We start from the raw sequence: 20,054 nt of genomic DNA on the forward strand, positions 1-20,054 counted from the left end.
GTTCAACTTCTGGTCGCCTGGACGCCGGAGTAGCCAGCGCCAGCCAATCAAATCCCGTTTCCCAAAATCTGACAGCTGAAGCTGTAGCCAATCAAACCGCGTCTAAGCTGGGAGAGATATCCCGCCGTTCATTTCTATATTTCAAAAAAAGTCGGAGGAGAAACTAACTATCGCCGTAGCGAATCACCCGGTTTTGTATGACCAGACCCTCTTCACCTACCGGGATACAAACCGGAGGAACCAGGCATGGAGGGAGGTGGCAGAGACAGTGGGGGAAACTGGTAGGTTTTCGCCTGTTTGGGGAGTTTATATATATATTGCTCCCATACAATCCCCGGGGGTTTTTGCTTTGTATGTTGGGGGCGGGAGATTCATGTGATTGGTTGTTGGCCGTGTTGCTTGAATAAAATCCCCAAGCTCCAGACACGCCCAGCTCCAAGCTATTTTTGGAGCTGTAGTGTGGACGCTCCGTTAGTGTGCATGTAGAATCAAACAAAGAGATAAGCTCATCCGCACTAAAAGCACAGTTCACCTCTAATTTACAAATCAGATAAGTATTAAAAGCATCTGAAAACTGTGAGGCAGTCAAGGGGTTAATTGAACGCAGACAACGCGCAGGAGCACGTGATTCGACTCCTACAGAAGGGATCGAGGTTGTAAACAGAACCGGTAAATGGTCTGAGATACGCGTTCCTGCACAGATTTCATCCACAGAGATAGACAATCCAAACGATAATACTAAGTCTAAGGTGTGTCCTTTATCATGTGTTGGGCCAGCCACAGACTGAATGAGACCGAAAGAGTCGAGGAGGTTTAAAAAATCCATAACCAGAGTTTAGACTCGCAGCACACATGGACATTAAAGTCTCCGCAGATCAAAACACGATCATATTTCACTATGATCCCGGACAGAAAGTCCGAAAATTCAGTTATAAAATCATTATTGTACTTTGGCGGACAATACACGACAGCGCAGAGTATAGGGGAGGCTGGGTTCAATTAAAAAAGCTGCAACTCGAAGCTAGCATAGCTAGTTACTGGGTGAAGCAAACGGCATTGGAGATTAGCTCTAAACACTGAAGCTATACCCCCACCACGGCCGGTGGTACGGGGGGAGCTGAAGAAAGTACAGTCGGGACGAAGAAGTTCAGAAAACGGTACATACTCGACGGTGTGGACCCAGGTTTCCGTCAGGAACATTAAATCCAGATCATGAGGTGAAGAAGTCGTTTAACAGGAACGTCTTGTTTGCTATTGACCTAGCATTTAGCAAAGCCATGCAGAGTTTTCTCTCCGGGCTGGCCGAAGGTGTAGTGCGTCTCAGCTGACGAAGATGTGCGTGTTGAACGCCGCGCGGACCGGGAGCAGTCAGTCGGGCAGGAGGAGCTGCCAGCGGGCCCAGCAGAGGCCGCAGCTCCAGAAAGACAGGGCGAATCCAACGAACCCTCGGATGGCGTGCAGCGGGAGAGCCATGACATCTGATGCGTGGATAAGTCACAGAAGAAGCCGTCAGGTGTGCTTTTTTGATGGACGAGCGCGCCACCACGCTTTCCCCGTCGCCTAAAGCGCTTTCGGTGAGGCAGGATGCAGGGCAACCGGCGCAGGTAGGTGGGAATATCTGACAGTAGAGGGGGAGGGGGGAGTCGATTTACGGTTGCCAGATATAGGTTTGGGCAGCAGTATAAACTCCAGTGAGGATCTTAGGTGGAGGAGAGCTTGGAGATCATAGACAAGCAGAGCAGGGACATTCTGACAAACATAAAACAAAAACAGGATAGCTAAAGGCAGAGAGCTGAGGGAGCGGCATGCCGACACAGGCGCCATCTTGAAATCCTTCTCAAGTGACTTCGTCCCGTATGTTGTATATATCATTAATTTGAATTTCAAAGGAAGCTATACCCTCCTGTTATGGTGATGATACATAGACAGCTTTTAAAAGCAGTACAGATCGGCAGCGGTGTCTTCCAACAGAAGTGGATATTGACAAATTGGAAGGGATGATCTTGGATGACATGGGGACAAATGGATTAGGGAAAGGACACGGTTAAAAGCTTTCTTTAGGGTGTTCGGGTAAATCTGATTCATGTTAACGGCATTTAATCTGGATTTGGCACCACTGCTGGCTATTGCTACAATAATAATATATGAGGACAATCAAAAGAATCTTATTTCCCCCATAGTGGCTCCAACATCTTTCTCTTTAAGAAAACTGATGCTTTTTTCCAATGGAGATCAGCTAGAGTCCAGTAATCAGTGAAGTGTTAGGTTTTTACAATTTATATCTAGGTCAATAAATTCTGACTTGCTTGTTGGTGCCAGAACCTATAAAATCAGAGATGTACTTAATCACATTCTTGCCATATTAGTCTTTTCCTAGTCTTGGCGCTGTCTCCTGTGAAAAATGGTTAGTCCTGCATTGGGTCACCCTGCAAGGCCACTGATAAATTCCACCAGCGTTACCTGTCTTCTGGCACTTTCTTGATAACACTCATTATTGCTCAATGACCTGGAGGCAAAGCTTCACTTTGGGCCTCATCACCTTCAAGCTGCAGCTCGGGAAACTCTTCCCTTGCAGCTCACCTCTGCTTTTAAAAGCCATAAACTCACGCCCGACAAGTTAGCCAGGAGACAAGAACCACAAGCCGTGATTATTTGATATTGTAAAGTGAATTACACTCTCCATTCTCCAGGGAATGTTTCCGAAAGACCAAAGGGATGTATCCAAGATGCGCGCAGTTTATGAGACTCCTCAATCACAAAGAAGAAAAATGTTTGAATCTCAGTTAGACCCGGGGCGAGAATGAAAGTTTAAAGTCTAAGTCAGTGGAGGGATGAAATAATAAAAGAAAAGAGAAAAAAGCACCCTAATATCGTTTGTGATGATCATTCCAGTCCAAAATGATAAGTCAATGTAGAGAATGGATAAAATGGTATTCATGATAAAGGGGGAAACTGTAGACTTTAAATGGTGCTTCAGTCCGTAGTGTTGGATGAAGCACCTTCCCTTAACGTAAACACTGCTCTTAAAACACTCATACTGGAATATATGCTCAACTGTGCAGTGGAGCTATTGCAATGGCCAAATAGAGCGAGAGGGCCCTAGGAGGCTATTCACACTAGTGCGGATAGCTGTTAAAACCTGTGTGCTTCACTTCAAATGGGTTTAGAACAGCTTGCGGATGTGAACAGGGCAATGGAGCAGCACCATAATACACTGTGGGATGTTCACCTCAGGCAAATACTCTGTGATGCTAAGCACCTCTCTCAAGGCGGCCAAATAAAGTCCATTGATTTCTCTTTTTTGTTTGTGGACTCGATTCCATTGTGGGATTTGAGAGAGAAACAGAACTTCCAAACCACTCTCGCGGTGGAGGCTTCCCAGCGGCCAATAGACAAATCAACTTGGAAACTAGGTCATACTAGGAAGTTACATCCCCACAAACAGCACTGACTTTCCCAGCAGCAATAACTTATGAAACATTTGGACTTATTCATACTGTAATATTCTATGACTGTCAAACCAATCAAACTATATTCACTTTTTTTCTCCACATTTTTCAAACGCGTTTTTGTCCTTTTTGTGACAATGCTTTTATTGCTCTATACTCTCACTGTTACAGTTGCCATTTTAACAAATTGAGAACACTTTTCACCAGTTGTGTTGGTTGCATGTCATTGTAAAAAGGGCTTAAACAATGCCATGTCTGCTTGACAGTCATGACAGCCATTTAGCTAGCTGAAATAGACAATCATAAGAAAAGCCCTATTAAATGCTGAGAATTGTCATTGTGTTCGTTTATGTATAGCTTCCTCAGAGCCAGTGATGGAAGAGCAGTCCTAAAGAGAGAACATCGAAACAGTCGAGATCAATTTGAATTTTGGCTGTTTCGTTTCTGTAGACAAGAGCCATCTGCCCAATGGCACTAAAAACAGATTACATTTTGTCGGATGGTGTCTGCATAGTAAGAATCCCACCTGGAAAAAGAGTGATTTTCTCAATGTACAAGCTAAATCAATAATGCTGTCATGAAAGTTAATTAGTTTTTTATTGCTAGTTTAGCTGGAAATTCCAGTATATTTGAGCCATTTGTCTCACTCCCTTTCAATGTTTTCCTAGCAGAGAGGCTGTTCCAGTACAAAAGTCATGATAATATACGTGATTGTGGAGTGTTTTTAATTACAAATGTAATTCTTATCTTTATGTATTCCCTGTGACTGGATGCAGAAGTTATTGATGAACTCAACCGAGGCGGACAAAGATGGTGGACTTTAGGGCTGGCTATCACCACTTATATCCTGAATTGAGTTTCAATAGTAAACTGATATTGAAGTTGCAATACAATTATTCCTTGGATTTAAAAAATATTCTGAGATAACCTTTTACGTAAATGTGTATCGTAATGTCATTTGTGCAGCTAGATTGTCTCGTATTAATACATATACAACATGAAACACACATTTTAAATCACGCGCTTTTGAAATGAATACGGCACTGCTTCTGTTTCGTACTTTTGGCCGATCAGCTAATGTTTTGATTCAACTGTGGTGATTTTATTCATGGGTATTGGATCATTCAAATGAAGATTGATTATAAATAGGAGAATCTATTTTATTTAAAAAAGCCTAGCCATAGTAGACACTGATAACTGGCATGTGTATCAGGGTCTTGCAGGTCTCCCTTGAAAAAGAGATCACTGATCTCAATGGATACACCTGGATAAATAAAGGATTAAAAAAAAATGATGGTGGTGGTGAGTGTTACTCTTAAATCCACGCAAATAAATATACCTTGATGTACCGGTAATGATGCAGATGTTTTTGTACAATTTTTCCGATATTCACAGAAACAAATGCACACAGAAAGAACCAGCACTAAAATCTCCTGCTCCTCCTGGGCTGCAAGTCCACAGGCCAGGGTGTCCTGGGTCCGCTCCAGGGTCTTCTCCCAATTGGCTGTGTCCGTAATACCGCCAACATGCTGCGGACAAAGAACAGCCATTACAGATGTCTAAACCACATTAGCTGGCTCTTGTCAACAAGAAGGAGCAGTGGCTCAACACTGAGTGATACACATGAGGATATACTGAATGTGACAGAGTAAAGACTATTACTTATTTACAGTATACGTAAAATAACAAGCTACCTACATAAGCTCCACCTCTTACTTATAAGCATATCATTTACATTAAAAAAAGTGACAATGGTCATTTAAATACGGTTCAGAATTGGCCCATAGAAAAACATTTCTTTACTTTAATATTCAATATACCATTTATTTAATATTAAAGTAAAAATACTTTCATGCTGAAGTTCAAGTCCTTTCGGTGAGACTTTTCACAGCTGATCTTTCAACACCTCTCATGCTGTTATGACACTGATTTATTACGAGTCCTGTGTGAGGCAATACGATTTTTCATAGAGAGTAATATTCTTCTGAGGCATCACTGATGAAAGTAATGGATACAAAGTCTTGCCCTCTTTAGATGGTTCTTTTTAAGATCTGTAGAAATCAAAATGCCATGTGGAAAAGGAAGACGTTTACATTACATGTCACTTGTTAGAGGCTTTTATCCAAAGTGACTTACATACTCAATACTGTGGGCAATCCCCAGAGGAGCAATTTGGGGTGAAGTGTCTTGCCCAGGGACACAACGACATGCTGACTGCAGTGGGGTTTGAACCTGTGACCTCCTGATCTGAATACCAACTCACAATCCACTGCACCACATGCCTCTTTTAAATATGAGCTTTGCTTTGGATTTGTATTCTTGAAAATAATAAAATAGGCTTTTTGTGTATATATTCCTCTAAAGATGAGGCCATTCTGTTTCACACAGAGTACTGCAGGATTACTTCAATATCGTTATGCACATCACATTAAACACAGAACAACTGACCGACAAACACAGATGTGGACATGCAAACCCGCTAACGGTAAAACACAACTTCCCCAATGCAATATGATAAGGGGCGTCCATGATATAAATCACATGTGTAGGTAAGAGGTAAAATAAATCTGATTAAATAGCACATGCAGCCACATGACTTCCAGTAGAGGTCAGCTCTATATCGCACGTTCCCCGGCACTGATGCGCATCTCACGTTTTTTTTATTCGGCACATTAGAACAGCCGTCCCTGAACACAAGTCAATCAAAGTCATTCATTCATCTTATATTGTCCATATAGGGTCATGTTTGGTCATCATTCAGGAAGGGAACTCAAGCGTGAGGCTTTGAGGACATTATCTCCACCAGTCATTGTTCCATGTGCCTAACCCTGCTGGCACTTGCATCGCAGCAGAGTTTATGCTTAGCCAGGCCCAGGGGAACAGGGCATACTGTATGTGGCCTGTGTAACCAGCCATATGTGACCCCTGCTCATAACTCAGTCACACGTAAGGACGGGAATACAGTGACCTGTCCGGGGCTTGTGAATCTGCAAGCCAGGCTTTATTTCCTGCTCATCCTCACACATTTATGGGGAGCTGACCATGACAACCAGAGGGGAATTGATATGCGTGCTGGGGGTTTGAGGTTAATGTTGCACGTGCCACTGTATGTGCCACTGTATGTGCAAATGAAATCTGTTCTTTATTTAGCTTTTCATGTAACAACCAGATTTTTTTCTAATAAATAGACATTGACTTATATATTTTTACATCAACATCTCTATAAAAGACTAAAAAAAGCACTTAGAATTTACATGTAATTTAATGCATTTTAATTTCAGTGTTTGTGTTTCTGGCCTTAAATGTCTTAGATTGGATCGTCACTTGATTAGGATGCTATTGTGTCTTCTGATATATCAGTGAGATTGTATAATACATAATCCATACAACTTTATAAGCTGACGATACCAGGAGTTTTTGGTGAGTTTATTTTGTTGTTCCTGTCCATATTGAACACAAATTACTTTACTCTGTGGATTAGGTCGAACGTTAGATTGAGGTTCTGGTCGTTGTGAATATTTGGGTATAGTTTAAGTAAGAGAGAAGTACTTAAATAATTTAAGTACGTAAATCATTTAAGTACAATGTCCATGGTACCACATGTGTCTACGTCTACACTTTGACATCACATTGTCATTGACAGCCTATCAAAGGAATCCTGTTTCAAAAGTTGTCAGTGATGCATCTCAGTGAAATGTTGACGCAGAGCTCAGCCCTTCTGAGCACTCGGCTCTGTGTATCATGGCAAACGAAATATAAAGAAACATCCACCACACCCGAAAGGGCTTCAAGATAGCCTTTGTTCAAGCAGGCAGAACCATTGGAATTGGTTTTGTGGCCAAATGGACACAAGTTGAAATCTGAGTGATGTCAGTCAGGTCGCCTGAGGGTGGATGAAGGATGCTAACAGACCTATATGAACCAAGGTCAGATTTAGATGGATAGATGTATTCTCAGTGTATGCTTAAATCTATCATTTAATACGTTGTCATGTCATTGTCATCCTTACTTTTACTGGCATTGTATCCCACATATTTGTAATATGCAGTGTAGAAATCCACGCATGCATGCGCACATTTAGAAGTTTATTTCAGTTTTCCAAAAAGCTTTTTTAATTGCCACAACATGATTGCAACAGTGTTTATGGGTCATTCTACAGAAAAGGTGGAATCTGGGTGATACAAATCTGCTGAAATATATTCCTTCTAAAAACATCTAAAACCTGTTAAATAGCAATAACTAACTCTTAACTTGATGAATCCACAACAAGTAGAGATTTGTATACTTTATACAAAGCTTATTTGTATAGGAATGTCACTGGTGTTACGTGTTACCAGGAAGAAGAGTAACACCAGTGACAATTTGGAGAAAACACTCCCATTTTAACAAAATGGCTGCAATGTGTCAGACCCTATGGTCAGACCAAATATGGCTTCAGTCAATATCAAAATCGTTTAACTCTTCAATACAATACATTTTCCCATTCCAATGTTCACCCCTAGGGCTATGCAATGAGTAACACTAATGACAGACTTGAAAGACGCATGTACAATTTGAAGATAAAATGACACCTTTAACAAACAAAGTAAGAAGTATCTGACTTTCCTTATGTCTTTGTCCACTGCCTCAAATGATCTCTTGTTACAGGAGGCACTTCAGAGACAGTACATTACTTCAAAAATAAAAGCGTTTTGTGTAGCAGTAACACCAATGACGTAATTTTGGGTGACTGACATTTATTTGATATTATTTATAATAATTTGCCTTTTTTCTTACCATTTCAGTGTTATATTTAATGTATGTAATGTTATGTAAATATAAATTAGATTTATTTATTGAAACATTTTTCTTTTAAATTAAAACTATAGGCTCCACTTCCATGTATGATCAAAGTGACAAGGCAGTTCCTTGAACTTGACATTTTAAATAAATTGCAATTTACGTATAAAACCATTTTTTATTTAGTACCATTGCAAAGACAATCTCTATTTATTCAACATATATAATGAATGTGAGTATTAGGTCAACGTCATGTATTTTGGTGTCTGCAAAAGTAAGTGACAGCACTTCCACCTTTTCTGTACAATGACCCATATATAGTATTGTTCTTTAGCTGTGAATGCTCTTTAATCCATTACATTCGCTCCTTGTAAATCCCTTTCTACGTGAACTCGATTTCACCCTGAAAACATGACAAGGTAAAGATGAATCTTTAATTCAGCGTTGCAACCCAACAATTGTAGAAATGGGAAACGCACATAATCACCCTTATCGGCCGCTTTATTGTCCCATTTCTGTGTTATTGAGCCAATTGCATGCTATCTAAGGCCATTCAAAGTGCCAGTAGTGGCATCATGATGCTGAAACTAGAAAAGATATATTGAGTGCAAAGAAAATGGGCTCTCAGCTCGGAAAAAAATATCTAAGGAAGTACAAGTGATGAAATGGCTTCCGAGCAATAAGGACGTCAGCAGAACTGCAACCACACATGGGATATCTAAGTTTATTAAAGTTCCACAGCTCGCCTCCTGTCATTCAGATTCTTTGTAATAAACAACAAATGCTGGCGCTGATACCATAGAAAACAACAAGGCGATGCATTATTCAACAAATAATTCAAGTAATACGAATAATTCATCAAACATTGTTGGTCCCCCTTTCACTCTTGCCAGATATTGTTAAATATTCCTTTTTCTCTCGCTGTGTTTTTACTCTCCCCATGTGTGCCTTGAGAAGCATTCCCAATCAAAAGCCACTTTGTACATAATAAACAAGGGCGGAGGATTAAGTGCAGATGTCAACAAAGACGCGCTTGTTGATGAAGTGACTGGTGCTGAATATTAACATCCAGCTAAGCCTGGCTAATTCACTGCATGTAGACTGATAGCAAATGATTGGTCAGAGGAGAACAGACTGGGCTGCTTGTTCGTCGCTGCCCAGCTGGAACACAAAGGCCACCACTGTGTTATTTGGGCAATCCCACTTAAACTTAAACGCCTTAAGCTGTATTCAATGGCAACCTACAGGAGCCTAAATCTGGATTTGATAAAGGGTTAACTATTTACTATCACATTGAGATGTCATTAGTAACTCCTCGGTTCTGCCTGGGGCCTCTGATGTTTGATTGATAATTTCATTAATTGGTTGACTTGAGAGGCATAGGCATCTCGCCAATAATGTTCAGCATGCACTGTAAAGACTTTATTGTTTCACTGAATGCCACATGAAAACATGTGATGCAGCGCTTTGGATAATGATGAGGTCAATTTAACATGGAATGTAACATCATTCAGTGTTTCCCACAGAATTTGATTCTATTTGTGGGGGCACTGCACCCCCGCACCCCCCGGCAAGAAAAGCCAAAGGCCCCTTAACCAATTTGGGTTATTAAATAAGATAATACATGCAAGTTCATGGCTACTGTAGACAACGTTCTTGTTGCTCTGTGTTGCGTTGTTAATGAGTGAAACACACCGGAGTTGAGGATCTATGGGGTTTATCCTCCCAAAAATATAATTTACAATTTAGGTATTTAGCAGACGCCTTATTCCAAAGCGACCAATTACAGGGACATTCTGCCTGGAGTAACCGAGGGCTACGTGCCTTACTCAAGGGCACACTAGTATTGGTGTTCCAGGCAGGATTTGAACTCGCAACCTTCCGATCACCTCACTATCATATTTTTTTTATGAGATCCATTTGTGGCGGACTATATTTAATTGTGGCGACCCGCCACAAATAAATAAATGTATGGGAAACACTGTCATTATAATGTTTTTGTCACACTGTGAACTGCAGGCTTTCGTGCCATATAGTATGTCGTGTGTCATGAATTAATTAATGCATTTCAACGATACTTCAGGAAACAAGGCACTATTTTTGTTGTCTTATGTGCCAGGTCTCTTTCATTAACTAAATTGCCTTTTTTTTTTAATAATTTGCATATACAAGAATCACCAAGAATTAGTGATTGAATGCTAGACCACTCGGCAATGAATTCCTTTTCAATAATTGTTTTGATTTGTATCAGAGTTTCATTAATTAGGTTTAGAATTAGAATAATTACTTCAGGGTTTTAGGCTAATGACCATTTGAGATGTGCCAGGGAAAAAAAGAAGCTGAATGCTAATTTGTTAGTTATGAATTGATAAACAAATCAAAACTGATACCATTGACTGGTATTTGATAACTACATGTTCAGAATACCTTTATTAGTCCCACAGAGGGGAACTTTACATCCACAGAGGGGAAATGTACATACACCCTGTGCCTACCTACTAGATGACATTGTTCATGTGCCTTCATGGAGATGCTTCCCATATTACATTGACATACACTTATGAATACTTAGAAGGTAACTTTAAGCAATACTCAGTGCAGAGTAAAAGTCTTTGGTAGTACAGGTCATCTCCCAGCAGTGAATATGTTTAAATGCATGAGCGTGAAACAAGGTGAAGTTCTCAAAGTAAAAGCCAAGGTTGGGAGGGTTCAGTAAAAAATGCATTGTTTGATGTGTTACCTGTAAGTAAATGTAATCAGTAACTTCATCTGAGTATCAAATATAAAAGTATATAGAAATAGTTTATTGCATACAGTTCAGTTCACAGACACTGTTTTATGAACACTGAGGCTGCGGCCCCACGAGGACGAATTCGGTCGTTTGCGTTACTGTTTAGTGTCATATAGACCGTTCGGCCACACGAGGACGACCGAATACAGCACTAAACGACTGAGGAAACGACAACGGGTCCCAAGGTGGATAGAAATGCATACGCCACTCTCTGGGGGGTCAAACAGCTCCGTGTGTGCGCCGTATACGGACATTTTCAGATCACTGATAGTGATTGCGCAATAGCCCCGCCTCTCCCCACCTCTTCTGCTCACCTCCGCTTACCCCGCGCCAGTGCTGAAGTGTTTCGCCACCAACAACAACAACAATGGCGGATCGCAGAGTTGCTATCGTGCTCCGGACGCTATTGACCATGCTACAGTTGTTTGTGCAACATCTACAGCAATAATGATGAGGCAATAGCCCCGCCTCTCCCCACCTCTGCTGCTCACCCCCACGTCAAAGTAAACTGCACCCTGAATTCAGATTATTTATCTTTCTCTCGCGAGTGAAGTCTAATCTGACAGGACGGAGACACGCAGCTCTGCCCACCTACAGCTCCTCCCGCTGCAACAAAACACACACTTCAAGTCAGATCATCACCCTTAGCTATTTTAATTACCTCTCAAACTACCTAAACTAGTTATAAATATGTTTATTTTTTACTGTCGGCCGGGTCACTCATTACTGGATCAGCTGCTGCATGAGACAGACACTGACGCTGTCCGAAGAGAAGGAGGAAAAAGAGAGGCTCCGTGTATTTTATCATTATATTATATAGAGTCGTTATTCATTTGTTTTAAAGCTCAATAAATAACGAAGAAGACCTTTGACCGGCACTTTTATAATTTTGTCCGGAAGATTTCAACTTTAATAAACGCTGACTGGCGAAAAACTCTGCCCGGTTCCCTCGGCCCCCACCGCGGAGAATAAACAGAAGGGCAACCATGACAACCATGCTTCTTCGCTGCTTTTGTGGAGGAAGTTACAGCGCCACGTAGAGGCTCCTGCATATGTACTGCAGCTTCTCCAGCGGTTGGAGCTAAACGGAGCGGTCTCGTGTGGGCAGACACTATCCGGATAATTATTGCATGTGGACGGAAGCCGTTTGCGATTGCGTTTGCGTTAATCCTATGCGTTTAGCCGTTTTCGTCCTCGTGGGGCCGCAGCCTGAAATAAAAAAAAGAACAAATTAACCAAAACCATAAAACAAATTCAGGCAGTAGGCGTATATATTCACACTTAAAGTATTACCAGAACATTGGTTACAAAGATTAAATCAAATTAGATCCTTTTACAAGACAGACTGTTCTTTTTTTGTTTTTAGTAATATTGTAATCTTGCAAGTAATCCCCAATTTATTTATTTTTTACAGCAATCCGATAACATATTTTTTGTGTAACTTTAAATGAATACAGTTAGCTGTTTACTGATTATGTACTCCCGTTACATGTATCCATTACTTCAAAAGCCTGGTTTAAGCTTTTTCAGGATATCTTTCCTGGGATACTATTGGCCAGGGGTGTCCAAACTACGGCCCGGGGGCCAAATGCGTCCCGCGGACCATTTTGAATCGGCCCTGAGCAAATTCAAAAGTATAATGACTTAAGTATAATACATTACTGCTTGTCTTATATTGTACTTCTTAAATATATATGTTCAAATATATTACACAGTATTCATGTGTAAATAAGCCTGTAGCGGAGGTGATCTCTGGGCCGTAGATCTCTGTCTCCGTTACATTATATAGCTTCACTATTAGCGAAGCATATTCATTTGTTCCCAGGTAAAACATTGCACAGGAAGCATTTGATGTATGAAAGATGACAAGAGCTTGTGTGGCGTTCAAACCCGTTTTATTGAATGGTTTATGTCATTATGAGAACACATTAATCCTTGATGTCGGGGGGCTGGATTGGCACGCCAAGCTATGGGTGAACAAAGTGTGATTAGCGATTCTAGTCATTTATAAGCTGTTTAGACTAAGACATTTACATTTCTGTTATATATTTGTCATATCATCCCTCATCCCTGCAGTAGTTAACATCATAACACTCACCTCCACCTGTTCTCCCCATGGATGTATAATAAGAACTGGATACAGCGTGGGAGGCGGGGCCTCATTCATTCCTATGAGAGTTGCTCATTAACGCATGATGACAACATGGCCCAACTTTTGAGAGAGCGAAACGTCACAGATTACCCGGCATGCCTGAGAAGTACCCGTATGTGCACTCATAGCGCATGTGCAACTTTAACCACGCCGCCCAAAAGGCTTGTTCACATTAAGCACGTGAATTTCCGGGCCCAGCAACCTAAAGGAAGTGTAGTACCGCCGTTTGACCAGCACGAATATTCTCATCAGACTCCGGCGCACTTCCTGGGGGCTTGGTTCTCCCGGCTGCAGTCGAATAGTCCAAAGATCAGCTCCTAAGTTCTAACCCTATCGTCTATTCCTTGACCTCTGAGTGAAACGTCACGGGGTTAAGGGATAGTGGATAGGAGAATTCAAAAGGACTTAGGAGAAGAGACTGCGGTGCTTTAGAGAATCCGAATGCACTTTCACTATCCGACGTGTTTATGATGCGCCAGCAGACGTCATTGTGTGCGTCTGCTGCTGTGGGGGAACTATGGAAACTACAGTTTTCTATAGCGGACGACAACATGGATGTTCAATAAGAACGAGGGACTACTGTGAACTCATCTAGAGACTCTGCTCCGTGCTCTGATGCTGCTGCTTTGCTTTATGAACGTGGACAACAGAGAAACAGATTCTTCAGGACAAAAGTTGGAATTGAAATAAAAAAGGAAAGTGAAACTTATGCTCGTCACCCTCTTCCTCCGGTCCACATTAATACCAATGATCCCAATACGTATGATTGTATGAACTAAAGATCTTAAAATCAATACAGATGTATTTATTATAAACGTTAATCCTTAACATCTACCACTGTGTATATCACCATTCAAACATCTTTTAAAAGTTGAACAAACTCCACACAGCTCAGTAAAGACTGAAATGTTGACTTTATTTGATAATTTCAGTAAAAACTAACGTTCATATTTCTCTTTTTGATTATAATACTGATGAACGTTCAAAACAAAGCACTTTGGCAACTTACCACCTATGTTTTAAAATGCTTAATAAGCACCGTAACTTTCATGATATAATTTCTCGGTCATAATCGGTTGTTTCCGTGAACGGCCGACTGTTGAGTGACGGCAAATGCTGCGGCTGCAAGGCATTGTGGGGCAGCATTTTCGCTTCTCCTGTCGGTTAGGGAGGTCCAGTGGTTCCTAAGCTAAAGGAGGTTATAAAGGAAGTTTGAAACCTCCTTTCCTATCATTCTCATCATTCTAGAGAATTGGAACGGCACTTATCATAGCTGCCACTGAGGGACTTCCGGGTCATTTCACTCCTTTAGGAAGGTTCCTAAGCTAAATGGACTATTCGACTTCAGCCCCCGTCTCCGGTCCCAGGGTCCGTCACCGTAACGAGTCCCCGGGGAAACGGCGAACCCTGTTTTATCGTTCCGGGTGTGGTTATTGAGAACGATGGAGGTAGGGGTAGTTTTATATCGTGTACATTGATGATGTCGGTTTATAATATGTTTCCCTTCATACATTAATTAAGTATACTTTAATTAATAGATGTTTGTTATTTCCAAGTAATGTTTATTTTTCTTTAACTGGTTTTCATTATCTGAGCTAACCATCTGTGCAAATACCTTTTTGAAGGTACGGTCCAATTGATGGGCCTATAAAGGGTGGCAGGTTAGGCTCATTGAGAGAAAGGGATAGTGCCACAGTCATATGGGGAAATGTATGTTGGTTATCATGTACTAACGATGAATACATTCCCACACCGGGTTGTATCAGGACGTTCTGCCTCTGCCTCCTTTCTTGGTCGGGCCGCTCAATTATCAGCTTCACAAGAGCCCTACTTTCAAATAAATGCAGTCAATTCAAGTTAAAAACATGTTCCCACAAATCTAAGTTGATAATAAAAAAAAGTCCAATAAGATATGTACATAACAACCTTCAAATATACCCTTGATATTTCCTCTTATGATCAGCAATCTGAAGCTTTTGTTTTCAGGAATGAGCTGCTAACAAAATTAATGAAACTATGGAGAGCTTTGAGGTTGTTTTTTTCTTACAGCATTTTCAAGTATAAAGAATAATTGACCCACATTGGATTGATTTGTCCAACTTATAACTGCACTTAAGAGGCAGTATACCTCACCTCTAGGGAGTGGCCTAGCCCTTCATATATTTGTCTTTATGTGGCCCTCAGTGAACAAAGTTTGGACACCCCTGCTATAGGCAAACACGGTAAAACATGTATTCTCTGTATTTGCATTCTGTAGAAAATAACTGAATATACTGCATGCTAAAATATGCAACCTTAAGTTAATTGTCTGCATTTTTCCATGGTCTGGCTGATCAGTCATTTAGATCATGCGGATACGATTTCTAAATGATCAACAGTCAAACATATATTTGACTCAGACATCCTTAGTTTTTATTTGACAGAATATTGCTACATGTGCTTCAGCCCTCGGTATCACAAGTCAAATTCTAAGCATACAAATGGCAGAGGCGCTCCTGTCATTCATAGATTGAAAGACAATAGACAGATGATGAACAATGAAGATGAATGGCTTTCCACCCTGCCGAACGTTGCTCTGAACAAATGAATTCCAAGGGCGCTCCTCATCATTTCAATGATCTTTCCCCCTGCTATGTTTCAGCATAAATCATGTTAACCTTCTCATTTTCAAGTTCATTCATTTTAAGGTGCTCTACCTCCTGTCTCAGTGGCTACGGGCCTTGTGGTTGCATCAAAGGGATCTGACTGCGGAGATTCTATTAAACCTCACACTGCAGAATATTGTGTCATTTTCCCAGGAATGCCAACTCTACCATGTCATAACTCAAAGCTGTCATTTCAGCGCACGACGCAGCATGCAAATGAACACTGCAGGTCCAGGGATATCTGCTAGAAAAAGGGTGTGGAAACACCAGTGTTGCAACGCCTCCATAAAAGAAGATTGATCGATATGATGACGGGAACACCCACGTGTGGAAATGTGCAAGCTGCTGACGCATCGTTTTTACACTTGAAGAGAACTTTGTGTCTAATGTACACTGCCTTTCAATTAAGCAAATTATATCTTTATTATTAAACTGCTTTTTATGGATACCCTATCATTTCACGAGACGGTATGTTGAAATTAGATTATTCTACAAATGCTAATGGCTTTGAATAGTCAATATGATATAGGTTAGTTAACGGATGTTCTTTGGCACAACTATAGGCACCTTACACACTAAGTATATATAAATACATTGTGGTTGTACAGCACTTATAATCAAACTGATGGATTGTGACAGGTAGCAAACTAGGGTCAAATGGTAAAGACCCACTGGAAGGAAACAATTGTGCAACATTGCCTTTCCCTCTTCTTTCTTGTCACTGCAGACATGGCCGAGCTAGTGGGATAGCCTCTAGTCTGCTCACATACTAAGAAGCATTGTAAAAAACAAGCACCCCTCTTTGTAACATGCTTACAACGAACTTGTTGGCCAATATACCCAAAGGATAAGGTGCTGAAGATGATTTGGTGTGTATAAAGAATATCCATTTTGACTTTTCGCTGAGCAATTTTCTTTTGTAATTCTATTTCAATACATGTTTTTATGATTTCCTGTTTAATCCCTCACCAAATCAAACCCTAAGAAACTAAATATCAAATTGTTTTCATGGTTGTTGTTTTCTCCTTGGTAGCTTTCATTCTGAATGGCTGTCTGATTTTGAGATCCAGTAGAATGAGTAGATGAAGGTTGAATTAGAACCAAACAGGATGACCTTGTATTCCCCCAAAGGATTTCATTATTGGGTCTTTGTTGTTTGGTTATCTATAATGTGTGGTTGAGGGGGGGGAAATGAAGAGGAAGAACTGCACTCAGTCATCAAATATTCTTGGGGAAACATTATGTAGGCTCTTCATGGGAATGTGTTATCTCGAAAAAAGCATTATTGTTTTATTGTTGGTGCCACCAGTCAACCTCCATTATTTTCGCTGCTGTTGTACATTATTATCTCCAAAGTGGCAGCCATCTTGATGTATTGTAAGCACTATGACATTTCTTGCTTGTTACTGTGTCTTGTTTATTTGACATTGACTGTGCATATTATTGACGTAAGCATAACAATAACATTTGAGAATATGCCTGTTAGCCAGAAAGGCCAATTTTCATTTGTTATGAGAAAATTGCCTTTTCGTAGCAATTCTCCCTTGTGTGTAAGTGCTTTTACAAATAATAGACATTTTGTTTTCAGACTGACTGTCTACCTCCATTGACATCTAAAATCTTCTCAATCTATCCGCACAGCCATATAACTGCATCTTAAGTACCAGACTTTTGTCTGAGCATTATTTTGCACTCAGTCTTCAATATCTGTTTGTTCACCTGATGGTTTACAAACAACCTGAGTCTTATTTTAACCAAAAAGGGGAATAAATGTAATCGTTGTACCACAAAGATTATGATATCAGAGTAGGAGCTGTTTGACAGTTCATCGTCTTCATTTACACAAAGATACCACTTAAGGAGCGAATGTTTGTGACGAGATTGACGACTGACACTTTGACGACTGCATGGAAAAGCAGAACACCCCCTCGGTTTCACACTTAATCTACTAAAATGCTAATGCGTGACCGATCAATACCACGGTATATTTACCTCAGCCCTTTTTGCTGATATTGCAGTAGCTTGAAACGACAGGGGGTTGTGTAGACTATTTTTGTTTGCCACTGATGAATCGAAAGCTGCAATAGAGATAAAGGAAAGGCCTAGGTTTACTGAGATACTGCCCGATACCTCCGCACCTCCCAGGCAACCTCAAAACGACCCATGAACCATGATGTGGTAAAGATGTCAGCATAATAGTTTTGACACCATTCACTTAAAAAAGGTAATGGTATGTTAGAACAAGTGAAGGGTTGAAATGCATTCAGGAAAATGACAGCCAGGGTAGATGGGAGGGGGGGGGGGGATGCATGTCTCTGTCGGTTTGACAGGGGCACACAATGTGAGGATTGTACCAAAATAGATTCAAGATGAAAAAAAAAAAAAAAAAATTCGTTTTTGATGTTTAAAATCCATCAATTATTAGGACACATTTTCTCCACCTTCTATGCGCTGTATTGAAAAGCCTTTGTCTTTACAGGATTTTTACATAAAGACATTTCCAGACTGACACATACAGTAGAGTACATGTATATCCACTGGAACAAGAAAGACAAACAATTGGAAGTTAATTTGTATTCAATTGGAATAATGGAATAATTCAATATATTAAGGCAACACATACAGTATGTATAGAAAGAAAAGGTTAGCTTGACATTCATAAATAGTTTTTTCACTTGAACTATGCAAATTGATTTAATTCATCGGTTACTTCTTAAAGTTAACTTTAATGAATCTTACTTTTAAATCAGACAAATTAAGATGGTCACAGATGCAGCATGAATTGTGTTGTGTTCAAGGGTGATGCTAACTGTTATTTTATTACAAATGGCCAGAGCATATCAAGCAAATATCTCGAACAAAGAGACACAAAGTGAAAATGCTTTAGAAGATTTTGAGATGAGAGGCACTTTTAGGCTAAGACTAATCTATGAAGGTTCTTTTGAGTTTAGATATTTAGAAAAAAGTATTTAAATGAGAGGAGATATTATTTCATTCATTTAAAGCTTTCAAAAATGTTCCATTTATAAGGCTGTTTTTTTGCTTGACATTAACAATATTTCTTTAATTCCCTGAAGATAAGAATTATATCACAGACAATAGTCAAATGCTTTTTAATATGCTAATGAAGAACAACAATGGATCCTCAGATACATCGAAGGTGCGTTAGATATGTCAACTTTTACATTTAAAACATTCATAAAATGAACTGACAATATCAAAAATATAAATAACAGTGTTTCATAAGCTCATGATATTCATTTTAGATTGTATGGACTCGATGCTAGAGGAGAAACACTGGCCTTTATATCTTTGGAGCAGGTGGCTTGGAGCTACACATGAATTATTCCATTAAAAAAACATGTTAACTTAGTTTGAATTTATGCCAGAGAAAGGAAAGAGCACACTGCATTTCGACCACCTTTCTTTTAAAATGGTGTTTTAGCGCCTCAAGTTTGCAGCAGAGCCACTTTTACAACTGATGGAGCTTGATGTAGTCTGTGGCCAATGACCCTCACAGTAATGTATTGACTGGAGCAGGGCTATTGGAAAGATGTCAGACTCAACAGAAACAGTTTGGGAAAAGTGTCCGCTGGAGGCTGCCTCGCTGGCTTCATTAAAACGTATCATTTATATGTTGGATTTCTGTGCACTGTTGGAGCCATACCTAAGGTTATAGTCCAAGAACATTGTGGTTCTGTCCCAAAGGGTTCCTAACTCAGCCCTGAGCTACATGTCAGATGGACATAACATAGCATGTAAAGCATTAAATGTTTTCAGTCTGCTGAAAAAGTCCCTTTTAAAACACCAGTTGTTAACAGCCGAATACACTTTGAAGACATACTGTACTGAACATGTAACAAGTAGACAGTATGTTCATCATCGAAGTTAGAAATGTTATCGTGCTTTCATTTCCACCAATCAGCCCGAGAACTACTGAAAATCGGTTGTGTGTCTTTTTATAATAATAATAATAGTAACTTGGATTTATATAGCGCCTTTCAAGAAACCCAAAGACACTTTACAATAGGATCAGAGGCTGTGGGGGGGGGGGGGACCAAAAGGAAAAGAGTCACAAGAACATAAGATACAAAACATAAATAAACAAAGGCTGATCACAACATTTTTTAGAGGAGAGACTTGTCTTGCTTTAGTGGTAAACCCTTTTATACATTTGGACCTATTGGTTCCCCTCTGCAGGACAAATGATTTTTTGTGGGGCTTAAAAAGGCTTTTGG

This window comes from Pseudochaenichthys georgianus, chromosome 6, assembly GCF_902827115.2.
Source record: "Pseudochaenichthys georgianus chromosome 6, fPseGeo1.2, whole genome shotgun sequence".
Taxonomy (NCBI): Eukaryota; Metazoa; Chordata; class Actinopteri; order Perciformes; family Channichthyidae; genus Pseudochaenichthys; species Pseudochaenichthys georgianus.